This window comes from Astatotilapia calliptera, chromosome 3 (assembly GCF_900246225.1).
Source record: "Astatotilapia calliptera chromosome 3, fAstCal1.2, whole genome shotgun sequence".
Classification (NCBI taxonomy): Eukaryota; Metazoa; Chordata; class Actinopteri; order Cichliformes; family Cichlidae; genus Astatotilapia; species Astatotilapia calliptera.
This window is the reverse complement of record NC_039304.1, coordinates 46,192,646-46,206,435: the sequence shown is the minus strand read 5'-3', so window position 1 is coordinate 46,206,435 and position 13,790 is coordinate 46,192,646. Positions and strand designations below refer to the sequence as shown.

Below are 13,790 nucleotides of genomic sequence, written 5' to 3'. Positions count from 1 at the left end.
CTGACAAAAAGTCAGAGCTCTTTTGAGCCAACCATCCCTTTAACGTTAACTAGTAATGACTTCATGAACTTCTTCACAAATAAAATTTTTATCATTAGAGAAAAAATTACCAGTAATCATCCCACAGATGTAATATTATCTACAGCTACTCTTAGTACCATTGATGTTAAGTTAGACTCTTTTTCTCCAATTGATCTTTCTGAGTTAACTTCAATAATTACTTCCTCCAAGCCATCAACGTGTCTTTTACACCCCATTCCTACAAAACTGCTCAAAGAAGTCCTGCCATTAATTAATTCTTCAATCTTAAATATGATCAACCTATCTCTAATGATCGGCTATGTACCACAGGCCTTCAAGCTGGCTGTAGTTAAACCTTTACTCAAAAAGCCATCTCTAGACCCAGCAGTCTTAGCTAATTATAGGCCAATCTCCAACCTTCCTTTCATATCAAAAATCCTTGAAAGAGTAGTTGTCAAACAGCTAACAGATCATCTGCAGAGGAATGGTTTATTTGTAGAGTTTCAGTCAGGTTTCAGAGCTCATCACAGCACAGAAACAGCTTTAGTGAAGGTTACAAATGATCTTCTTATGGCCTCTGACAGTGGACTCATCTCTGTGCTTGTCCTGCTAGACCTTAGTGCAGCATTCGATACTGTTGACCATAATATCCTATTAGAGCGATTAGAACATGCTGTAGTATTACAGGTACTGCACTGCAGTGGTTTGTATCATATCTATCTAATAGACTCCAATTTGTGCATGTAAATGGAGAGTCCTCTTCACACACTGAGGTTAATTATGGAGTTCCACAGGGTTCAGTGCTAGGACCAATTCTGTTTACATTATACATGCTTTCCTTACGGTGTGTTCACACCGAACGCGATGGACGCGAATAAAACGCCCCTAATTTGACGCGTGTACATTCGCGTCTCAACGCGTGTCCAAGAAAAATCCATCGCGCGTCAAAATATCATATTTTGACGCGCGTGAACCGGAAATGTGGGAGGAATGTGGGAGGGAGTTGTGCCAGACCTATTTTTGCAAGATGGCAGCTATCGAGCTAGCGCTTGAAGAGAGAGTCTCCCTTCTCTATGTACTGTGGAGAGCAGAGCAGCAGCGTAAAAGACGTCCTCGCCGTACCTGGGTCCATCAGGTCCTCCAAAGGCATGAGCAGTTTGGTGAGTTTCACCACTTGCTCCAGGAGCTGCGCCTGGATGACGGCCGATTCCAGCGCTATCACCGTCGGCCAGTTTGAGGACCTGCTTTCCCTCGTCGGTCCCAGCATCGCCCGCCTAGACACCAACTACAGACGCTCAATCCCACCTGCAGAGCGCCTGTCCGTCTGCCTGAGGTTAGTAAAACTATTTAATACGGTAGTCCTTTATTGATATCTGTGCTAATATGCTAATCCATCCAGTTATACACTGCTAACATGGATGTGCTATGCTAACAGTGAATGCTGTCGGTGTTTACTGAAAGCAAACTGTGGTACAGAGACGACTCTTTATAATATTTCTAGTGATACTCAGAAGCTCTCATCAAGTCCCGATTTAATTCAATTTATGCTGTTATCAGTGTTAGCGATGATAGCATGGCTGTGGTGTCACATCAATGTATGCGCTCGGTGTTTGCTGATATCAAACTGTAGCATTAGCACCACTGAGTTAACCTTTGTAGTGATACTCACTCCTTTTTATTTAGACCTGGTTTAATTCTGGGATAGTTGAATATTTGTATATAATCCCTGCAGCTGTCAGACTCTATAGCAGGGGCCACAGCCTTTATTAAAACAGAGTTAGATAAAACTGAACAGTTTGGTTCATCTCTAGTTACATGGTTCTATCTTGATAAGCTGTCTTATCACAGATTAATTTTTCAAAAATATTAATGATTTAAGCAAGGAAAGGGCTACATGTCAACATACAACTCTTTATTTCTGTTAATGTTTTACTTCATTCCTACCTGATTGACATGTTTAGGAATTGTGAGTGATTGACTCACTGTAGTTGTGAAAGTTGCTACCAATCAAATTATGATATGTTAAAGTTAAAACAAAACACAACTGTTTTAGATATTATCTAATATACATTTTGTAATTATCCTTATAATTACAAAAGGTTTTATGTAAGATTCATGTTTTGTGATTTAAATCTGACATCACAAAAGTATTTTGGAATTTGAATAATGTATTTTGTAACTGCAGTACACATAATACTGATTTTGAACAATTTTGTCCAGGTTCCTTGTCACCGGGGACTCCTTCAGGACCATCGCGTTCAGTTTCAGAGTCGGTGTGTCCACGGTGAGCCAGATCACCCCCCAGGCAGCGACGTCCATCTGGGACTGTCTAGTGGACGACTTCATGGCTGTGCCTTCACCTGGAGACTGGCGGTCCATCACAGAGGGATTCCAGGAGCGCTGGAACTTCCCTCTGTGCTGTGCAGCTCTGGATGGGAAGCACATCCAGACAAAGGCACCCCATATATCATATAGGAGACACACACATTGATATACACTAAATATTCATTTCATTTCTTTTTTGTGGTGCCCAAATTGATGCACCTGCTTGATTTTGTTTAAACAATTATTGCACACTTTCTGTAAATCCAGTAAACTTCTTTTCACTTCTCAAATATCACTGTGTGTGTCTCCTGTATGATATTTAACTGACATTTTTTTTATTGTAACAACCAACGATTTATACAGGAAAATAATGTCTATTAACAAGGTTGCCCAAACTTCTGCATTCCACTGTATTAGTATATTTTGTCATTAGTATAATATGAAATAAATTCTACATGTGTCAAGTCGTGTGTCAACATTTGCTGTGTAGTAGAACTGAGACATTAGTCATTATAAAAATTTATTTAAAATAATATTAAAAGTCTCAAACAGAAAAACATTAAACATAAATATATAAAATATAAGACTTTACAGAGAGACAGGAATAAAAAGGACCAGCTGCTCTCCAGAGCAGGAACAAGGCTGAGGAGGAAATGCTCCATTGGAGACTGGTGTGGCCTCTTCAGGGACTCCAGGATGGCCAGCTCCACCGCCGATGGACCGTCCTGGGACCCGTCCCTCATCTGCCTCGGAGCCGTCCTCCTCTGTGGGCCTGTAAAACAGCACAAAACACAAAGAAATGAGAAGGCTGCTACTAGATTTTAATTTCAACATTGAAAAAAAAAAAAAACAATAACAGGATATAATCAGATTGGTTGTAGATATTTAGTAAAGGTGATCACAAGGGAATCCCACCGACTAAAAAGGTATCAGTGCTTGCTGTACATATCTGTGGGTGCAGCAGCAGGAGCTCAGGGACTGGGGATGCTCTGCTGCAGAATCAGTTGGTTCTATCAATACAGTATTAAATGTTAACAGGTTCGATATAATAATCGTAGAGTAGACAGTGGTCCCTCATTTATTGCAGGGGTTCTCAGAATAACTAGCCCCTGGTCACAGTTCTCACAATTGATTCTCAAAGTGCAAACCTTTGTAGATTGCAAAACGTAAAAGTATTATTATGCCGCGGTTTGTCTTCATCTGCCCGCCACTTTCGTGCGCCTTTTTCCCTCACGGTGCAGGTGTCTATTTCCGAATGAGGCTCATAGTTATGGGTGTTTTTGTGCTGTTTTTTCTATTGGACGCGATGGTTATCAAAACCAAACGTGATAAATTTGGCAAGCACAGGAGACACGACACGGAGCAGATTTGTCAATCAGGCTGCAGAATGCAATGCTGTACTGTGCAATAAAAAATCAGCGAAAAAGCAAAGCAGTGACGGATGAACAGCGGGACCACTGTGTGCTGTTTATTAATAAACAATAAAATATATTCCTAAATGATAACATGCATAAAAGCAGAACGGTATTTGTACGTCAGTGGGAAAATAGCGGTGGCTTGCTAGCTTTTGTGCGGCTTCCCCGGGTCAGTGAAAACTTTCAAAAGAGAAATGAATGAACTTACCAGGTTGCCCGATCCCTTCACATATCTTCCTCCAAGCTCGGTCCTTTTTATTCCTGTCTCGGTACTGAAAGCAGCTGGTGTTGTACAGCTCCGAGTTGTTTGCTACCGCATTGATTAGCCTTCCCCTCCATTGAAGTATGAAAGGCTTTGGCTGGATCTGCCCCTTTGACCTAGGTAACAGCCACGTCACCAGGCTCCTGATTGGTTGTCGCGGCGCGATTTGACGCTGGAGTTCAGATTTTTCCAACTCGAGCGGTAGACGCGAAACGCGCGTATGCACAAAATGCAACACAAAAACTCATGCGCGTGGTTTTATTCGCGAGTCAAACGCGCCAGACGCGCTACACTGACGCGCGTTTCACGCGTTTTGGCGTTTTCGCGACGCAAATCTGCTTCCGAATTTTCGCGGGACCCGCAATCGCGCGTCATCACGCCTTTCCATTGACTTTACATGTAAACCTGACGCTCTATTCGCGTCCATCGCGTTCGGTGTGAACACACCGTTAGGCAGTATCATTAGAAGACATAGCATACATTTTCACTGCTATGCTGATGACACCCAGCTCTATCTGTCCATGAAGCCAGATGACACACACCAATTAGTTAAACTGCAGGAATGTCTTAAAGACATAAAGACCTGGATGGCCGCTAACTTTCTGCTTCTTAATTCAGATAAAACTGAGGTTATTGTACTCGGCCCTGAAAAGCCTAGAAATATGGTATCTAACCAGATTCTTACTCTGGATGGCATTACCTTGGCCTCCAGTAATGCTGTGAGGAAACTTGGAGTCATTTTTGACCAGGACATGTCCTTCAACGCACATATTAAACAAATATGTAAGACTGCTTTCTTCCATTTGCGCAACATCTCTAAAATTAGAAATATCCTGTCTCAGAGTGACGCTGAAAAACTAGTTCATGCATTTATTACTTCCAGGCTGGACTACTGTAATTCATTATTATCAGGATGTCCAAAAAACTCCCTGAAAAGCCTTCAGCTAATCCAAAATGCTGCAGCAAGAGTCCTGACAGGGACTAGAAAGAGAGAGCAGATTTCTCCTGTTTTGGCTTCCCTTCATTGGCTTCCTGTTAAATCCAGAATTGAATTCAAAATCCTGCTCCTCACATACAAGGTCTTAAATAATCAGGCCCCATCTTATCTTAATGACCTTGTAGTACCATATCACCCTAATAGAGCACTTCCGTCTCGCACTGCAGGCCTACTTGTTGTTCCTAGAGTATTTAAAAATAGAATGGGAGGCAGAGCCTTCAGTTTTCAGGCCCCTCTTCTGTGGAACCAGCTTCCAGTTTGGATTCAGGAGACAGACACCATCTCTACTTTTAAGATTAGGCTTAAATCTTTCCTTTTTGCTAAAGCATATAGTTAGGGCTGGACCAGGTGATCCTGAATCCTCCCTTAGTTATGCTGCAATAGACGTAGGCTGCCGGGGGATTCCCATGATGCATTGAGCTTTTCCTTTCCAGTCACCTTTCTCACTCACTATGTATTAATAGACCTCTCTGCATTGAATCATATCTGTTATTAACCTCTGTCTCTCTTCCACAGCATGTCTTTATCCTGTCTTCCTTCTCTCACCCCAACCGGTCGCAGCAGATGGCCGCCCCTCCCTGAGCCTGGTTCTGCCGGAGGTTTCTTCCTGTTAAAAGGGAGTTTTTCCTTCCCACTGTCGCCAAAGTGCTTGCTCATAGGGGGTCATATGATTGTTGGGTTTTTCTCTGTATCTATGAAGCGCCTTGAGGCGACTTTTGTTGTGATTTGGCGCTATATAAATAAAATTGAATTGAATTGAATGTAATGATCTGCTAGAGGGTGTGGGGGGGCCACAGCCCTGTAGAAGAAAAGTCTTCTGGAAAAGAGTTGATGTTGTGTAAAATCATAATACAAAGAAAACGACAAGATTTATTTATCATATGTAACTGTACAGGTGTTACAGAGGTGCAGTGTTAGTGTATGTAAGTTTCCTCCACAGTACAAGGACTTAGCTGGTGATTCTAAACTGGCCAGATGGTCACAATTGTAAGCCAGAAGCAGCTTCTGACAGCTGGGATAAGCTCAAACTCTCTCTCTGCCTCAAGTCAGATAGAATGGATAAAGAGATCTTCAACCAAATATTTTTAAACATTTTGCTGGCTTTAAATTGAAAATGAGCAGATATTTCAGAGAGAGATGAGTTTGTGTGTTTGTCAGCTGTTTGTGTGGAGTTGTTCTTTATGTTCACCTCAAATCAACCTGAGTGTCATTTCTCTTTAGTTCTGATCTCACTGCTGAGCTGCACAACAAACCAAGGTCAGTAACCTTCTTCTGTCACAGTTTATACCTGATAAACTCTGACAGGTTTTACACATTTGGATTAAAACCTTCAGTAAAGATCAAAAATGTGATCATCAGTTTTTCATTGTAACCCTCACAGCTCGTCTGACTGTGAGTCCCAGCAGCTCTCAGTTCTTTGAATATGACTTTGTGTCTCTGAGCTGTGAGGAGGACGACAGCTCTGCTGGATGGACTCTGAGGAGAAACACAAGCAAACGACACAGGACTCAGTGTGGAGATGGGTGGGGAGAAGGTGCTGGTTCTTCATGTAACATCACTGTGTTCCCATTGGACAGTGGAGTTTACTGGTGTGAGTCCAGAGAGGGTCCCATCAGTAACATGGTTAACCTGACAGTCACTGGTAAGCTGAGTGTGTGGAGTTAGTGTTGATGAAGCTGTGTGTAAATGGATGAAATGCTGTAGTTTGTCTCTGTGTTGAGGTGGATCAGTGATCCTGCAGAGTCCTGTCCTCCCTGTGATGGAGGGAGATGACGTCACTCTGCTCTGTAAAACAAAGACCACTCCCTCCAACCTCCCAGCTGCTTTCTATAAAGATGGCTCCCTCATCAGGAAGCAGCCTACAGGTCACATGACCATCCAGCATGTTTCCAGGTCTGATGAAGGCCTCTACAAGTGTGACATCAGCGGTCATGGAGAGTCTCCATCCAGCTGGATCACTGTCACAGGTGACACACTCACCTGTCTGTGTTTCTGCAGGTTCAACATTCACAATGTGACGACAACTTCATGACTGTGTTTGCTTTATTTTAGACAAACCATCCACACCTCCTCCTGGTTCCTCTGTCATACCTGTGTTGTCATCTGTTGGATCAGTCTGTTTTCTGATCCTACTGGTGTTACTGGTTTTGTTGATTAGACAACATGTTCACAGGAAACCTAAAGGTGAGACTCAGATCTAATGAGTTTGAGTTGTTCAATAATCTAGTTATCTATTGTGATTAGTCCTTGTTGTTACACATTACAAAGCTAAAATAACCATTTTTCATTGCTTTAAATGAAAGATTAATTTATAATGTTTTTCTCTCTTATCTCACTTTTTTATTTATTTAAGCAGTTCAAGCTGTGAAAGATGAGATCACATACAGTGACATTAGAATAAAACACCGTCAACAACAACCACCAATAAAACAAAACAAAGGTAATACTGAGTGCTTTGATCGGTGCTGGCAGTTGGGTGGTTGCAAGATTGTGTTTTGTTTGTTTGTTTGTCTTTGTTTTTCTGAAATTTGAATACTGTAGAGACATATTGACATTTTCATATTGTATTTGTAAATATATAAGGACATCGTGGGCGACCGTGGTTCAGGGGGTTGGGAAGCGTATCTGTAACCGGAAGGTCGCCGGTTCGATCCCCGGGCTCTGTCCTGGTCGTTGTGTCCTTGGGCAAGACACTTCATCTACTGTCTACTGGTGTTGGCCAGAGGGGCCGATGGTGCGATATGGCAGCCTGGCTTCTGTCAGTCTGCCCAAGGGCAGCTGTGGCTACAACTGTAGCTGCCTCCACCAGTGTGTGGATGTGAGAGTGAATGAATAGTGGCATTGTAAAGCGCTTTCGGTGCCTTGAAAAGCGCTATATAAATCCAATCCATTATCATAAGAAAGAAAGAACTGAGAAACCTCCAAAGCTAAGCATATTAGCCAATTGTGTTGTTGCATTGATCCATGGTGACACCTTTCAGACCCGTACTATCCGTGTAAACATATTTGTCATCATATTTATTTATTAAACTGGTATTAGGGTATTCATAACTAGCATGGTGTTTATTTAATCACAGATAGAAAGAGGCTTTGTGATGTCCATAGTAGAAAAGTGACCATAATTAGATGAGAGGATGGTGTGCTACGTTATCAGCTAATACTGCATGTCTTTGGTTAACAAACCACATCCACAGACACAAATTGTAGATTGTGCAAAGTAATGTAATATAGTAAAAGTTTGAAATGTGACTCTATGCATACAGTTTGTCGAGTTAGAGATAACGTCACACTTCATCTTTAGACAGGAGCTTGAGCAACTGATGTATCTGCTGAATGGTCAGATTTGCTTCTAGGTGGATTTTGATGAAACTTTACAGGGCAGATCATTTTTGATAATATAATAATATTTCAGGTTTTTGGAAGAAGATATTAATTTTATCCCATTAGCCACACAAATTTTTCATTATTTCCAACTTATTTACTTTATTTACTTTATAATTTAAACCAATGGAAGGTTTTAATCTTGATTTGTGTTTTAAACTTAAAGAGAGGGACTTTATTTCAAACAGTCACACAGCGGTGTGCAGGTTGACAGATGATCCTTTTACCCCTGTAATGGCACTGTGACACATTCAGCTACGTTTCACCATCTACGTTAATTAAGCTCATCTTTGGACAGTTTCAAACTTCTCTGTTGTATTGTGACAAATATGTAACTTCGTTAAATACATTATCAAGTTTATGAGGATAGTTCGTGTGCTTCTCTCATAGTTTAGTCTAAGGTAACTGGACAGCAATCTTTATGTTGCTTTTTAACTTTACCTAACAGTCGAAGCATCTTTTTCAAAGCTGGCTGCAGTCATACACACATTTCAACACTCGGACACACATTTCCTAAAAGGAAAACAAACCATCAACTCTCTGAATAATAGACACCCCACTCTAAATCCTGAGCCAGTAAATCAACAGTACTTTGGGATCCAAGGTGAGAGCTGGATAAATGCTGTGATGCATCAGGGATCCTTGCAGGAGAAAACAAGAAACAAGAACTATTAGTTGTACCCCACACCCTTCTTACAGGGTGTTAAAAAAAACTGTGGGTTTTTTTCTTCTTGAGTAATTTCAGACTTCTAAATTTAACATAGAAGAACCAACATGTGTCATTCTGTTGAATTCAACTGAGAATCTAAAGCGTCTCATTAGCACACAGAAGGGTAGCTTTCTTTTACCATGCATGATTTGACACTAAGCTTATCAGAAAGGCAAGAGCAGTTTCAACTTATCTGTTGACATTACTCAACATCCTGAAATATTTATTGTGCTTTGTTGAAAAACTAAGAGATATTAAAGAGATTACAGTATATACAAAGTCTGATACTTCTATCCACCTGTGAAAAATGTACAGAATTTAAGACTTTACATTTAAGTTTGTATGTTAAAGTTTTTGCAATTGATGCTTTTTTATTTATTTTCTTTATCCAAAATCTAATAACTTGATTGTCTTTATCAAATGTGAGTCTTAGTCTTTAAAGTTTGCAGTTGTGTGTTGATTGTTGTTCTTCGCGTGCTGGACTGTGCGTTTGTGGTTGGTGGTTAACAGACACTAACAGTGCTGCAGTCGTCCAACATCCTGTTTCTCATCATCAAGAAAAAGTTTTAACACAGGTGTGAAGACAAAGAAGAAAGAACTAAACTAACTTCAGTGTTTGCTTGCATCAGCTTGCATTTTAACTGACTTCACATTTATGTGACATCAATATTTGAAATTACATTTACTTTGGTTTTGTCCTTTATGTATGTGTGACTGTGCAGAAGGTGATCCAGCTGTAATCTACTCAGGAGTGAGAAATGACGACATCAATTATGAACAAATCGTCATCACAGACAAGAAAGAAAAATCAAAGGCGAGAGGTACATCAGCTCTTTGTCTCCATCCTTCACTTCTACAGCCAGACTGAGGCTGTGGTTTAGCAGGGTTAGGCTTCACCATGTTAGTCATGCTAGCATCTTCTAATTAGCATAAGGCTGATGAAAATACAATGGATGGATGGTTAACGTTTATTACAGTTTATCGGCTGCACACACAAAATCACACACATGTCACCCACATTCTGGAAAATGATATCAATAGGATAACTGCATTATGCACAAAATTATAATAAATTCAAACAAGATGATATTTTCATGCAAAATGATTTGTTCTCATAAGATCATCCATCCATCATTTCTTACTACTTATGTAGGTGCAACAGCTTAAACAGCTCTGCTCTGAAGCTCTTCTGGGGAAAAATCACTGCGTTCCCAACCAGCTGAAAGACATGTTCTGAGAAAACGGTCCAGTCAGACTAATGGGTGGCTGTATTTGGATTCAAAATGTACAACCCAGGAAATTGCTGAATTCTGTTTAACAAGTTTATTTACAAAACTTAAACAACAACCTCCTGAGACTGGGACCAAACAGGTTGGTGAGACTAATTCAGGGCATATTTTGAATAATGCAGTTGTGCTCAGTGTTTACTTGGTATTTCTCCAGAGAGTGGTGGAGGGTGGTGAGTTAAGCAGGTGAATCTCAGTCCTCTTTCCAATCTAAATTCCAAGGTGAATCACGCAGAAGGTGATAATTTTATTTTTTAAAATCAGACACTAGTACAATGAAAAAAATAAAAAACAAACAAACAAAGGACCTACTCCCAGAAGTTGTCTAGTAGCGTTTTGTGGGAGAAACGTTTCGTCACTCATCCAAGTGACTTCTTCAGTCTCAGCTGACTGCAGGTTTCAATCTTATAAACAGTACATTTGCATAATGACTGAAACCAGCCCACTGAAGGAACAATGGGCTGGGAGGTCAGTTCCTTAATCTTAATTAATCAATTAACCACTGATCAATGGCCATGAGTCCCATTCACAGAGAGTTGAGGAATGGCTGCAATCACAGCATTGTAAGATGGTGACAGATGTACCCTTAGGCCTCTTCCTCCATTCAGAGATGGTCTTTCCCTTTTCACGTAAATGGCCTCCTTGACTCCAAAAACCAGCGTTCCTCCCTGTCCAGGATGTTACATCCTCATCATTGAAAGAGTGTCCACTGGCCTGTAGGTGTAAATAGACTGCAGAGTCCTGGCCTGATGAGGTAGCTCTTCTGTGTTGTGCCATTCACTTCACCAGAGGTTGTTTGGTTTCCCCGATGTATAAATCCTGGCAATCCTCCTGCACTTAACAGCGTACACTATGTTACTCTGTTTGTGTCGGGGACCCGATCCTTGGAGTGGACCAGTTTTTGGCGCAGCGTGTTTTGGGGTTTAAAACCCACAGAGATGTGGTGTTTAGAAAAAATGTGTCTCAGTTCTTGACACATATGGGATTGTTAAGGAGTCAACAGATAACTGCTGCACCAGTTGTCTTTGCAGCCCGATTCAGAGAGGGAGTGGTAGGAGTGGTGCATTGAATGTCTACACTAATTTCTGTTGGAATTAATAAAGGCTTGCAAAAAGTGTTTTTCTCTGTTTCTGGCAGGACCGTGGGTAGGTTCACTTGCTACTAGGCTGCTTGTGGCCAGTTGGCTGCTGTAGATATTGTGGTGCTGTCTTGATTGACACACCTCTGCAACATAGCCCGGAGGTCTGGATTGTGCCTCTGGATTGCCAGCCTAGAGTGGTGGTTCCCCTTTTTAAGAGAGGAGTCCATAGGGTAGGCTCCAATCACACATTCCTCAGCCTATCTTGGAAGGTCTACACCTGAGTACTGAAGAGGAGTCTTTTAGTTAAAACTTGTATTGGATTGGACTGGACCAGCTCTCTGTCCCCTTGAGAATATCCCAGGGAGCTTCTGTTTAGAGTTTTGTCCCAGTGAGCAACACTTAATAAATGGCAGACTTGTGCTTGTGTTTCAGGAGGACATCTAAAAAGAGACTGACTGAACAGACCAATCAGTCAGTTCCCAATTTCTATTTTTATTTTAAATTCTGTGTGGAAACCACAGAAGTTACTTCCTCTTGCTGATTCCAGATAATGGTAGCCTGATGCTGATGACTCTAATCACTTGTCTTCTGCTTTGGGCAGTAACAGTGTTCATGTTGTGAGAACGAGTTTGCATGTTGCTCTGTGGTAAAATGTATCAGGCTGTCTGATAGAAGACAGCACCTTTGTGGTCGTCTGTCTTCCTTTTTTACAAACATCCCCCCAAAGTTCTTTGTGGTTACTGTGTTTCACAGCAGAGCTGCTAAGAAGCTGTTAGAAAAACACAGTGAGAATCTGCTGCTCTTTATAAAATCGATCACTTAATCTCTTCATAATCAAAATAAAAACTGTTTGCCATAGAAAAAATGACACGGCTGTAGTTTTAACTTCAGTGTTTTACTCTGCAGAGTGCAATCCAGCTACAATCTACTCAGAATTGAGAGCAGGTGACGTCTGCCATGGACCGAAAACCACCAGATCAAAGAGGCCCAAAGGTACAGCTGCACTTTAACTTTGTACAGAGCCGAGCAAACCACGTGTTCACTGAAGCTCAGTAAGTCTAATCTCTGTCAGAAAGGAAACTGTAACTTTGTTTGAACTGTTTGTTTGTGTTCACACTTTAAACCAGAGCCAGACACCATCTACTCTTTACTGAAGTAGTCCACCAGTCCAACCACTGACGTCCAGCTGCTGGTCTCTAACTGGTCCTCCCAGCACCTCAGACCAGAGGACATCTATAGATTTTCACTGAGATAATTCAAAAATAACTTCCTGTTTTAACTTGCTTTAAATGTTTTTTTTATTGCAAATGAGAATATAAATATGTTAATATGATTCATAACTCTATTATTAATATCTTTATTCATGTTTGTTGGTTCTTGCAGTGGGAAATTATTTTCAGCATTAATAAACTTCTCTTCTAGTGTGTTTTTAGTGTTTTTCTCACGTGGTCGTGGGCTTCAGAAATATGTGAAATGGAAAATGTGACTTGTTTGGTTGTGGCTAATCGATGCACACCTCCTTACATGCAGAGAAGCTGAACAACCACACGCTAAAAACTGCACAGTGGCTGAAAACTGCACAGAAACACTTCACCACGTGTTTTGCACGTTTGAGGCCGAAGAATTTATTTATTTAGTTTTATTTTTTATTTTACTGGGAACCAAGCAGCAGCAAGTTACATGGCAAAAGTATTCATGTTTAATTATGTTTGAAAATTTAATAAAAAAAATATGCTAAAAATTTCTGGTAGCAGCTTCTCAGCAGAGAGACGTTTTTATATCTGATAAAGTAACTCAGACTAACTTCCTGAACCAGCACAGGGCCCTTCCTGTTTAACCTCTCACAGAAGCTTAAAATGACCACAAGTCACTATCAAAATCTTTTTCCCTCTACTGGTTGATCTGCTTCATTAATGACATCAGTTTAAAGCCACGAGCGAGACAGGGCTACTGCTTTAACTGTTTTCAAAGTGGGAGATAAGACAAAAAGTTTGTGTTCAAACTGCAGAACAAAGCAAAGACTGAGCAGGTTTGGTTTGTTTAAGGCAGCTAACAGTCAGAAGCCTGAAACAACAGGAAATGAAAGAGACGAGCACTACAAACACCTGAATAAGAAGACCGACTTTTAACCAGTGACTTTGACTGAACGTCAAACAGACGTTTGACTGAGAGTTACAGTCGTTAAGATGCGAGCTCACTGTTTGTTACAGGAGACATTTCTCCTCACAAACAGCAGCAGCAAAAAAAAAAGTAAAATTGAAAGGTTTAAAAGTAGAAATAAAGGATGTCAATATTTAAATTTTTAACAGGGAT

The 13,790-nt window shown here is 40.8% G+C and overlaps 1 protein-coding gene and 1 long non-coding RNA gene across 2 annotated transcripts in view; both read left to right on the top strand.

Moving 5' to 3' along the window:
* LOC113010425 (tyrosine-protein kinase-like otk) overlaps nt 1–13,790 on the top strand; it is a 54,622-nt gene that overhangs the window by 15,119 nt on the left and 25,713 nt on the right. The window lies entirely within an intron of this gene.
* On the top strand, nt 9,776–12,903 carry LOC113011090 (uncharacterized). The gene is made up of 3 exons (XR_003270454.1): nt 9,776–9,931; nt 12,384–12,470; nt 12,605–12,903. It is a non-coding gene; the product is annotated as an uncharacterized LOC113011090 (long non-coding RNA).